The sequence below is a fragment of the Bufo gargarizans genome, chromosome 9, assembly GCF_014858855.1.
Source record: "Bufo gargarizans isolate SCDJY-AF-19 chromosome 9, ASM1485885v1, whole genome shotgun sequence".
Classification (NCBI taxonomy): domain Eukaryota; kingdom Metazoa; phylum Chordata; class Amphibia; order Anura; family Bufonidae; genus Bufo; species Bufo gargarizans.
In genome coordinates this window covers 4,414,400-4,427,430 of record NC_058088.1, presented here as the reverse complement: position 1 = coordinate 4,427,430, position 13,031 = coordinate 4,414,400, and the positions used below count along the sequence as shown (strand labels likewise).

The 13,031-nt window shown below is 45.0% G+C and overlaps 1 protein-coding gene across 1 annotated transcript in view; it reads right to left on the bottom strand.

The window, feature by feature from the left end:
- Positions 1–3,641, bottom strand: part of CLIP3 (CAP-Gly domain containing linker protein 3) — a 28,206-nt gene extending 24,565 nt beyond the window's left edge. The window contains exon 1 of the mRNA XM_044268770.1: positions 3,457–3,641. The gene's annotated coding sequence lies outside the window, so the exon portion shown is untranslated. The remainder of the gene's footprint in view (positions 1–3,456) is intronic.
- Between the last annotated feature and the right edge of the window lie 9,390 nt (positions 3,642–13,031).

The following is a 13,031-nucleotide window of genomic DNA, read 5'->3' as shown; positions in this document are numbered from 1 at the left end:
CTGTGGTCCACATACATAATCCCAGTGCAAGGTATATGACTATAGTGAGGCCCTCTGTGGTCCATAGACATAGCCCCAGTTCAAGGTGTATGACTATAGTGAGGTCCTCTGTGGTCCTATTATCTAACACAGGGCTGACCAGCTCCATTATAATAAGGCAATTTATGGTCCAGTGAGATAATACCAGTAAAACCAGTATTAGTAGGCTAAGGTACCATGTGGTCCAACTAAAGAACATTGTGGCTAAAATAACTCTGTTCTAGTCAAATAATCCATGAGTACTGTGGTCCCATCATACAACATTTCACCTCGTTCTAACACTAATGCTGGCTGTACAGACCATGCCGGTCAACCCAAGGGCCAAGGAAGAGACGAACCTTCTTACTTGGCCATCCCTTCTTTAGCTATATAAGACAAGAACAAGTCCTCCAGTCTCTATAGAACCCAGTACCTATTTATGTACCCATAACTGGGGCCATGGATTGGAATCAGGTTGTATCCACCAACATTCCCATATTTTGAGATGGGGTACATTTAGGCTCATTTTTATCTTAATATTTTATAGGCACAGCCATGTATAACTAGTGTACAGTGTAGGGTACTGGCCCTCCTTAAGGAGATCAGCCGTGTGTGGAGACTTATTGGTAATGCTCCATGGGAAATAATATGCAAAGAAGGTATCTCTCAGGTGAAGAGAACCATCTCACTAGCGCCACCTTTTGGATGTGGCTCCCTAAGAGTCAAAGTCTGACTTGTTAACAAGCTTTGGGACAGCTGTTTTGGGGTGCTTGCCCATTATCATTATGGACATGAAAGGGACGTGACAAGAGAAGGGGCAAGCGGGTATATATTCAGTGTTGAGGCAACTTCTGTTTTCAAGTTCGGCATACAAGGTTTGGGTTGTCTAAGAATTCCGTTATGGATTCCGCTACCATGGACCATATAAGTTATGGCCCGTGGTAGCGGAATCCATAACGGAATTCTTAGGTAACCTGAACCTTGTACGCTGAACTTGAAAACAGAAGTTCGCTCATCCCTAGTCCCAAGGCTTGTTAAAAAGTTGGGCTTTGACTCATAGGGAAGCCAATTCCACAAAGTGGTGCTGGTGAGATGGAGATGGTCCTCTTCTCCTGGAAGATGCCTCTTTGCATATTATTTTCCCATGAAGCATTGCAATATGCAGCCTCCTTAAGAAGAGCCAGTACCCCCCTTAAGCTAAGTCCAAGGCATCTCCATCAACCAGAATCCTACTAACGAGGGGCAAGCACCCCGAAATAGCTGTCTGCGGATGGATATTTGGCTTTTTTCCCTAGGTACTGTCCCATTATCATACCAGTTACTTGCGGAATCGCATCTGGACCAGTCATGTAACCCCAGTTCGGGTCAGTCATTATCCCAGTACAGCTCTATGGGGATCACCTATACAGTCCCATCAGGACTGTCACACACTCTGCACACCATGCGTATATACAATATTATTTCAGACCACCACTATAATAGTACCAGGGGGTACAATTAAGATGGTCCCTTTAACAAACCTCTCTGATTTACAATTCTGCTGCTATAACTTCAAAGAATGTGACTACAAGACGCTGATTGTATCGCACGGACAATGAGCGAGCGGTGGGGGACGGAGTCAGGCGAGCCGCCAGGGCCCTCGATTATTCCAGGCTGTGTCTGAAAATGTCCGCAGGCACCGAGCCAGGGCTGACAGGGGAGGGCAGGGACGTAGACCGGGCTCAGCACTCACAAAGAGCAAAGCGTTGGAGGATAGGAGAGGGACACAAAGGACCAGGGAAGAGAGAAGACGCGAAACCTAGTACAGCCTGGGTCACAAAGATGGGGACGTAGAAAAAGGGGAAGAGGATTAAGGAAGGGACCGATTGAAAAAACACAGGACAAGGGAATAGGGGATCGAACCGGGGACCAGCCATAAAGAGGGAGGTCGTTTAGGATGAGAGGTGGTCTGTGGGACATCAGTCCCTGATGATAGAGGCATGGTGTGTATGATCACTTATATGTCCACCATGGGGTAGAGGAGAAAAATGAAGGGGAGGCAAACAGAGATGTGAGCAAAGGCAGAGATAGAGAGATGGAAGGAGAGAAAAGAGTAAGAGGCTGAGGAGGAGAGAAGGAGGATCGGTGGCTGTTCTGTAGACGGCTGGGGGGGGGGGGGGGGTTGGATGGGAAGTAATTTGGAAAGTGCTAGTTAATAAATCACACTCACCTGTATTGACCACACGACGATGTATGAGCTGGCATTAGCTCTCACCATGTATTACTGCCACATACCTGCATGATTCCTCCCTTATACTGCAACACGTACAGTATATATTACTTGTAATTTCCTTTTTTTTAATTTTTTTGGGGGGATATTTGTTGTATGTTCTATAAGGCTGGGCATATCTCTGTGTGACTGTCGTACGGAGCCGTTTTATACTTATATCTTGTATACTGTATATTCCAGACTATGTTCTAAATGTTCCGCTATGTCCTGGACTATTTATACTCCTGGGTATACACGTCACTAGAATGTTGTATATTCTAGAGAATGGAATCTGTATACGTGGGCATAGCTCTTATACAATAGATGAGTAATTTATAGGTAGGAAGATAAATGATAGATAGATGATACATTTTACATAAGAAGATATGAAATAGATGATGACTAGATAGATATTAGATAGATAGAAAGATAGATAGATAGATAGATAATTATACCAATATATGAATAGATAGATTTGATAAAGATGATAGATAGTTATATCAATAGATATGAAATAGATTAACAAATAGATATTAGATACATAGAAACATGTTAGATGATTAGAGATGATGATAGATGTGAAATAGACGAAGATTAGACAGATAATAGGTAGATCGATAGATATGAAATAGAAAATAGATCAACAAATATATATCTAGATAGAAGACAGATAATAGATACATAGAAAGATGTTAAATAGATGATTAGATAGATAGATAGATATAGATAGATAGCAGATAGATAGATAGATAGCAGATAGATAGATAGCAGATAGATAGATATAGATAGATAGCAGATAGATAGATAGATAGATAGCAGATAGATAGATAGCAGATAGATAGATAGCAGATAGATAGCAGATAGATAGATAGCAGATAGATAGTAGATAGATAGATAGCAGATAGATAGATAGATAGCAGATAGATAGCAGATAGATAGATAGATAGCAGATAAATAGATAGATAATAGATAGATAGATAGTAGATAGATAGATAGCAGATAGATAGATAGCAGATAGATAGCAGATAGATAGATAATAGATAGATAGATAGCAGATAGATAGATAGATAGCAGATAGCTGTAAATGCTGTATATTTGAAATCCTACAAATGCAGCAGACATGCTCTCTGTATACGCTGTACATCAGGATGCCTCCATGGCTCTGGCAGGTAGTCAGGAGTCAGACTCACCAGGCCTTGCTCTGGCAGAGGCTGCTGTCCTTGGTCCTGATCCACCTGATGCTGGTCCTGCCGGTCGCTACCAGGCGTCCTGTGGTCCTAAGGCTGAATCCTGGGAGCTGTGGATTTTGGTGGGATTAGTGTCCTGGGGCTGCTGCTCCCGTGTTGTTTTTTTCTTTCCGTCCTGCGTCACTGGGATGCTGGGGGACTGTGCGGATAATGAGAGGGAGGAGAGAAGGGAGGTGGAGGGACCCAGGGCTGAGAGGGAGGCAGACATGGGGGAGGAGGAAGGAGCAGCTTTTAGAGAAAACAGAGGCAGCAAGCAATGGAGGCAGGACATAAAGAAATGGGGAAGCAAGCCATACATCCCTATGGGAAGAGAGAGCGATAAAATCACATACGAAACCAACAGAACACAATAGAGTCACATAATGAGAGGATAAATTAGCAAATAATAATCGTAGGCTTATGTAACAGAATAGGCCAGGAGATGCTATCGGTAAAAGGTAAATGTCTACATATAGAGGTGGTACAAAGAGCAAGAAACGCCAAGGACTTGCATCAATGGGCACCAAAACATCTGTCCCCTCTGTGGTGACCATGGAAGAAGCAAAGGTCATGGTCCTAGACAAGATGCTCTTGCATTGTTGAACATTTCCTTTGTCCTATGTCGGTCACTAGAATCACTGACGCTACCCAATTATTGGTCCAGGTCCTTCTATCAGAATATAATGTGTGCACTATACCTTTCTAATAGGGCCCTGGGGTCAGATATGACCCCAGACACCATGATTGCTGGGGAAATCCATGTCAGTGGCCCCCTGTAAAGTGAGAACGCATAGGAAGGCCATGGTCCTCATGCGAGCCAATGGCTGAGAGGATATGGTGGGGGTGATGGCAGCTGGTACTATGGGGGCACAGTCTGGCTGGATTCCACGGGGCTCCACGTGGTGATACCAGCCACACCATGACTGATACAGCAGGAGTAGGTTGTGGTGAGAGTCCGGTCTACAAACAGGTCTTAGGGAGACTCTGCAATGTAAAACCGCCATACAGCCACACAACCCAGAATCAAGAAGAAATGGCAAAAGCTGCAAGCATTGCACCTGCTCCACATGACGACCGTCGCTGCAGTTCTGTGTAACGGTCAAGGACTGTGCCTCTCTTGGTGGATGGCTGCCTTGCTAAAACTCGATCAAGTACTGCTCCTGATTTGACCACTTTGTTGACCTGCCATTCTTCAGTAAACTTAGTTGTTGTTGCACCTACTGCCTCTGCACCAGTTACTTGTGACCTGATTACAGCTAGACTGACACCAGCGCAATGCCACCAAATAGTGCTTAAATAGTACCGACATACAGTGACCAAATAATAGCTGTGGACATGATGTAGTTCAATAAATGTTTCTACAACCTGTGTATATAATAATTATCCATGTTCTGTGACATCACTGTTTTTATTATCTCTGTACTGTGACATCACTGTGTGTATTATCCCTGTACTGTGACATCACTGTGTTTATTATCCCTGTACTGTGACATCACTGTGTTTATTATCCCTGTACTGTGACATCACTAGTGTTTATTCTCTGTACTGTGACATCACTGTGTTTATTATCTCTGTACGGTGACATCACTGTTTTTATTATCCCTGTACGTGACATCACTGTGATATTATCCCTGTACTGTGACATCACTGTGTTTATTATCCCGGTACTGTGACATCACTGTGTTATTATCTCTGTACTGTGACCTTACGGTGTTTATTATCTCTGTACTGTGACACCTGTATTTATTATCCCTGTACTGTGACATCACTGTTTTATTATCTCTGTACTGTGACAATCACTGTGATTATTATCTCTGTACTGTGACATCACTGTGATTATTATCTCTGTACGTGGAGACATCACTGTGTTTATTATCTCTGTACTGTGACATCACTGGTGTTTATTATCCCGGTACTGTGACAATCACTGTGTATTATCTCTGATCCTGTACTGTGACATCACTGTGTTATTATCCCTGTACTGTGACATCACTGTGTTTATTATCCCTGTACTGTGACATCACTGTGTTTATTATCTGTACTGTGACATCACTGTGTTTATTATCTCTGTACTGTGACATCACTGTGTATTATCTGTACTGTGACATCACTGTTATTATCCCTGTACTGTGACATCACTGTGTTTATTATCCCTGTACTGTGACATCACTGTTTATTATCCTGTACTGTGACATCACTGTGATTATCCCTGTACTGTGACATCACTGTTTATTATCCTGTACTGTGACATCACTGTGTTTATTATCCCTGTACTGTGACATCACTGTGTTATTATCTCTGTACTGTGACATCACTGTGTTATTATCCCTGTACTGTGACATCACTGTTTATTATCCCTGTACTGTGACATCACTGTGTTATTATCCTGTACTGTGACATCACTGTGTTATTATCCTGTACTGTGACATCACTGTGTTTATTATCCTGTACTGTGACATCACTGTGGTTTATTATCCCTGTACTGTGACATCACTGTGTTTATTATCCCTGTACTGTTGACCATCACTGTGTTATTATCTCTGTACTGGGACATCACTGTGTTTATTATCCTGTACTGTGACATCACTGTGTTTATTATCCCTGTACTGTGACCATCACTAGGTTTATTATCTCCTTACTGTGGACATCACTGTGTTTTATTATCCTGTACTGTGACATCACTGTGTTTCTTTATCTATGTCTGTGACTCACTGTGGTTATTATCCTCTGTACTGTGACAGCACTCTGCTTTTAGATTCCTGTACTGTTGACATCACTGTGTTTATTATCCTCTGTACTGTGACCATCACTGTGTTTATTTATCTCTGTACTAGTGACATCACTCTGCTTTATTATTCCTTACTGTGGACATCACTGTGTTTATATCTCTGTACTGTGACATCACTGTGTATATTATCCCTGTACTGTGACATCACTGTGTTTATTATCCCTGTACTGTGACATCACTGCTTTTATTATTCCTGTACTGTGACATCAGTTTTTATTATTAGAGAAGAGGAATTCGAGCTGAATTTCATGAAAAATTCGATTCGCTCCAAATTTCCTTACGCTTTGTATTAATTAATCTAATTTTTTCCTAAAATGGCTGCTGCACGTGTTAGGACATGGAGCAATGAACTCTGGGAACCAGGGATCACCCATACGGATCACCCATACTATCACGCATGTCACAGCCCTATAAATAGCCTCAGCCATTTTCCAGTGTACTTAGTGCAGGTAGAGACGTCAGCAGGCGCTAGGGACAGTGCTAGGAAAGACTTTAAAACTATTATTTTGCTCTATAGAAGTTCAGGGAAAGGATAGGGAGGAATCATTCCACAGTATTGAAAAAGAACAGGGTTCAGTAGGGGAGGTTACAGCCTGGGTAATAGGAACAATCCTATTACACCTTGCTGCACTGACTTGGGATCCAAATTGCCATTATACAGCTCTGTAATTCCAGCAAACCGTTCTTGTTATTGAGGAGCAAATGCTGTTTGTTACAGCCAGTAACAGGGTTTATTACAAGGAAATATTTCTACGTCTTATTTGCCCTTGTGCGGTGCAGTTATATGTGCTGAAGCCCTTTTTGGCTTGTATCAGTGGGAAAAAAGGGCTTATTAGCCGTTGTGTGGTTAAGTGAGAAAATTACAGACTTTTTTTGGTGTTTTAATATTTTTATTTATTTATTTGATCTAACAGTATGTCAGACAGAGAAGTGCCAGGCCCTGCACAGGGGAGTGGCAGAGGCCTAAATATTTCTGGTGCAGGCACAGGTCGCAGCAGAGTAATGGGGCTTGGCAGCAGGAGTCGCAGTGAGAGGCCTGAGCTCCTGGTGTCATCTAGAGGTCGTGTCTAGCGGTTCTTGAATATTTGACTCGGTCATCCACTTCGTCCCAAGTGACATCAGACACCCCCAGCCAAGAAAGTGACATCAGACACGCCCAGCCAAGAGTTGGTGGGTTCGTCAGACACAACCCATAGTTGGCATGGCCCAGGAGCAGACCCTGTGCCCTCACCTGTCCTCAACCTGCCTCTGTCCTTTTCTGTTCCCTCAGCCAGAGAAGTATTGTATACTGTGGGCTCAGCCCCACTATACAGCGAGGACGAGCTACTAGAGGACAGTCAGCAGCTACTGGCAAGCCAAGATCTGGAGGAGACATCCGCCGCTTCCTCCGCTGGGCAGGCAAGTAGTGATGAGGAGAGTGGCGTGGTTGCTAGTGTTGCGAGCGGTGAGGCTCCTGACCCAGAGACGGTTGAGGAGGACATCAGTGACGTGCAGACAGTACTCGATGTTGATGATGTAGCTGATCACACTTGGGAGCCGGGTGAATTAGGGGCTTCATCATCATTGGGAGAAGAGGGTGGCAGCTTGCCCATGAGGCAGCGGCGGAGCCAGCAAGTCGGTAGCGTGGCTGGGAGTCAGCAGGGTGGCAGCAGTGAGAGGTCAGGAGCCAAACGTGCCCGGGGTAGACCACCTGCTTCGCAGGAGCCTACCTGCCCGGAAAGTAGTGGTGCAAGGGTTCATGAAAGCAGCGGCGGTAGCAGTCAGTCAGTGCGGAGTGTTGGGGGTACAATCACCTACTCCGCGGTGTGGCAGTTTTTTGTTAAGCCGCTGGAGGAGGCGAACATGGCCATTTGTAGATTCTGTGGGCAGAAGGTGAAGCGTGGCCAGGGTGCCAATTTTGGCACCACGGCCCTGCGTCAACATATGCAGCGTCACCATAAAGTGGCCTGGGAGAACCGTGGCTCCAATGTGGTGGCCCAGCCTGCCGCAGCAACCGCTGCATTACCCAGTGGCACGCACCCGATTTCAGGCAGTCAATGTTCCACCACCTCAGCTAAAGGAAGCTGTCTGTCCTTCCCATCATCTGCTGGTCCTGATGCTCCTGCTCCTCCTCCTCGTTAGTCATTCCTTCAGCAATCGATCACCGAAGTGATTGCCAAGAGACAACAGTATGCGTGCACTCATCCAACAGCGCAGAAGCTGAATGTGCTCCTGTCCAATTTACTGGTGCTACGGTCCCTCCCATTCCAAGTGGTGGACTCTGCACCTTTCAGCGAACTGATGGCTTGTGCCGAGCCGAGGTGGAGAGTCCCAAGCCGTCATTTCTTTGCCAAAAAGGCAGTACCAGCCCTGCACACACATGTAGAACAGAAGGTGGGCCAGTCCTTGAGCCTGTCGGTGTCTGCCAAAGTGCACAGCAGTGCCGACATGTGGAGCTGTAACTATGGTGAGGGACAATACGTCCTTTACGGCCCACTGAGTGAATGTGGCTCCTGCACAGCCACCCCAGCAACTTGGCCAGGTGACGCTGCTTCCGCCTCCACGTTCACACGCCGTTGGTCCTGCAACAATGTCCGCATCTGCCTCCTCATCCTCCACCGTGTCCTCAGCCTCCCCTGCAGGGACAATTCACAGTGCCCCTCCAGCATACCACATGTGCAGGGCACTGGCCGTGTCATGCTATTCTGTTTGCCTGCGTGAACTGAGTCACATAGGGGAGGGTCTGCTCCGTGTCCTTCATCAAGAAGTCGAATCCTGGCTTTCTGCGCGACAACTCAAAATCGGAACCATGGTGACCGACAATGGGAAGAACATGGCATCGGCGCAGCATCAAGAAGGGCTGAGCCATGCGCCCTGCATGGCACACGTGTTCAATCTGGTTGTCAAGCGTTTCCTGAAGTCTTCCACCCATCTGCAAGACATCCTAAAAATGGCCAGGAAACTTTGCATGCACTTCAGCCACTTGTACATGGCAAAGCGCACCCTTCTTGAGCTGCAGCGGCAGAATGGCATCCCCCAACATAGGCTGATATGCGACATTTCCACCTGTTGAAATTCCACCCTCCATATGTTGAACCAACTATACGAACAGAGAAAGGCCTTAAACTATTTTTTCATGATCCAAGCGGACAGGAGTACTCCCCTGTGTAACTTCGATACTGGTCCAAAATGGGGGGCCTTTTTTACACCCGCTGAGAGGGAGGACAAACTAAACTACTATAGAGACATCCTATGTAGTCAGTTGGTCGCTGCCTATCTGCGCCATCATCCATCCTCTCGCAGGTCTGCCCTCTGTGCTAACGTTCCTCTGCCATGGCTGCTGTGGCAGGGGCGGGGGGGTAGGAGCAATTCCAGCTCCATCAGCAGCAACTTGAGTCTAGAGTCACTGATGAGCAGCTTTATTGACCCGCCTAGTGAAGAAACTACTCACCAGCAGCAGCAACAAGACCTGGAGCAGGACCTGAACCAGCAGGTGGTGGTATACTTGGACAGCACCCTGGCACCCCACCCCACTACTGGGCAGCCAAACTGGATTTGTGGCTGCAACTGGCAGAGTTTGCCCTGGAAAAGCTGTCCTGCCCAGGCAGTAGTGTGGCATCAGAGCGGGTGTTTAGTGCGGCAGGGACCATAGTTACCCCAAGAAGAACTCGCCTGTCCACCCAGACTGACCTTTGTCAAGATGAATCAGGCATGGATCAGCCAGGATTTCCACCCACCAATGCATTAGACTAGATCATCCATGGTACCACACCAACACTTTGACAAAAGAGACCGGTTTCTTCTGGCTACCTGCCTCAGCCACTATTCTGATTCTGCCACCCGCTTGATGCCACACATCTGATGCCAAGTGCTCCTTCTTTCACCCACCTTCAGCTGGTACTGTTATTGCCACCCGCCTCCCCACTCTGTCACCTTGCCACTCTGTGGTCTCCTGATGCTGCTGCCACCTCCACACTATGTCACCTTGACACTCTGTGGCCTCCCCCTGTTGCCACCTCCACACTCTGTCATTGTGCCACTCTGTGGACTCTTCATGCTGCTGCTGCCTCCACACTGTCATTGTGCCACCCTGTGGCTTCCTGATTCTGCTGCCACCACCTCCACACTATGGCCCCCTCCTTATGCTGCTGCTGCTGCCGCTACCTTCACTCTCTGTCATTGTGCCACTCTGTGGCCTCCTGATGCTGCCGCCACCTGCACACTGTCATTGGGCCACTCTATGGTCTCCTCATGCTGCTTCCACCTCACCACTATGTCATAGGGCCACTCTGTGGACTTCTTATGCTATTCTCCCTCCCTACTTCATGACTGGGCCACTATTTTGCCTTACGGCCTGGCTGACATAATTATTTATTTGACCCTTTTTCTGATCTGTCAGAAGGAAGGAGAAATGAGACGCACAACAGATCCTGTCTATGTAGCAGCTGTAAGGCCTGCATGACATGGTCTCTATTTTGCATCAGAATCGGCTTATGATTTAGCAACCACAAGCAGGAGTGGGTACAAAACACAGAAGACATGCAAATATTCCATTCACGTGTCATCTCTGTTTTGGATCTACTCCTATTTTTTTTGGCTTTAGCAATACTGATGGATTATTGAGCAAATAAAGGCGGATGCTCCACAGACGGGATCCGTTTTTTAGGGGTTATTGTTCTGACGGATCAGAGGAAGGGCAAAATAATCAGTAACGTCCACACAAACTTACTTCTGACACCCTCTCCACTCTGTCGGGGGGCTCTACTTGTATAAGCGTTTAATAGAACAGGTTCTGTAGACATCTATGTGGAATCAGCAGACGACGGTGTAAAAGGAGTGCGCTTACTTCTTGACGCTAGCATCGACCTGTAAGGCTGAGTTCACTACTTGAGTTATTTTGTCAGTTTTGGCCCCGTAACTGCCCAAATAAGTGAAGTGTGCAGTGATTCTAAGAGCAACGCATGTCATCTGCGTGTCATACTGACTCACAGTATTATTTCACTACCACAGCAGACTCCCTATGTGTGTTACTGCAAGGCTCTCTGCAGCCAGGAAATAGCAGTTTTTTAACGCAAATCGCCACAAATAAATTCAGATCGAACCAAATTTTTTCGAAGAACCGGCCGAATTGAATTTTTTTTAAATTCGCTCATCTCTATTATCCCTGTACTGTGACATCACTGTGTTTATTATCCCTGTACTGTGACATCACTGTGATTATTATCCCTGTACTGTGACATCACGGTGTTTATTATCCCTGTACTGTGACATCACTGTGTTTATTATCTCTGTACTGTGACATCACTGTGTTTATTATCCCTGTACTGTGACATCACTGTGTTTATTATCTCTGTACTGTGACATCACTGTGTTTATTATCCCTGTACTGTGACATCGCTGTGTTTATTATCCCTGTACTGTGACATCACTGTGTTTATTATCTCTGTACTGTGACATCACTGTGTTTATTATCCCTGTACTGTGACATCACTGTGTTTATTATCTCTGTACTGTGACATCACTGTGTTTATTATCTCTGTACTGTGACATCACTGTGTATATTATCTCTGTACTGTGACATCACTGTGTTTATTATTCCTGTACTGTGACATCACTGTGTTTATTATCCCTGTACTGTGACATCACTGTGTTTATTATTCCTGTACTGTGACATCACTGTGTTTATTATCTCTGTACTGTGACATCACTGTTTATTATCTCTATAGTGTGACATCACTGTGATTATTATCCCTGTACTGTGACATCACTGTGTTTATTATCTCTGCACTGTGACATCACTTTGTTTATTATCCCTGTACTGTGACATCACTGTGTTTATTATCTCTGTACTGTCACATCACTGTGTATATTATCCCTGTACTGTGACATCACTGTGTTTATTATCTCTGTACTGTGACATCACTGTGTTTATTATCCCTGTACTGTGACATCACTGTGTTTATTATCTCTGTACTGTGACATCACTGTGTTTATTATCCCTGTACTGTGACATCACTGTGATTATTATCCCTGTACTGTGACATCACTGTGTGTATTATCCCTGTACTGTGACATCACTGTGATTATTATCCCTGTACTGTGACATCACTGTGTTTATTATCTCTGCACTGTGACATCACTTTGTTTATTATCCCTGTACTGTGACATCACTGTGTATATTATCCCTGTACTGTGACATCACTGTGTTTATTATCTCTGTACTGTGACATCACTGTGTATATTATCCCTGTACTGTGACATCACTGTGTTTATTATCTCTGTACTGTGACATCACTGTGTTTATTATCTCTGTACTGTGACTTTACTATGTTTATTATCTCTGTACTGTGACATCACTGTGTTTATTATTCCTGTACTGTGACATCACTGTGTTTATTATCCCTGCACTGTGACATCACTGTGTTTATTATCCCTGTACTGTGACATCACTGTGTTTATTATCTCTGTACTGTGACATCACTGTGTATATTATCCCTGTACTGTGACATCACTGTGTTTATTATCTCTGTACTGTGACATCACTGTGTTTATTATCTCTGTACTGTGACATCACTGTGTTTATTATCTCTGTACTGTGACATCACTATGTTTATTATTCCTGTACTGTGACATCACTGTGTTTATTATCCCTGCACTGTGACATCACTGTGTTTATTATCCCTGTACTGTGACATCACTGTGTTTATTATCTCTGCACTGTGACATCACTGTATTCCTATAGTGTTACCGCACTTTGGTTTTTGCAGAGTTA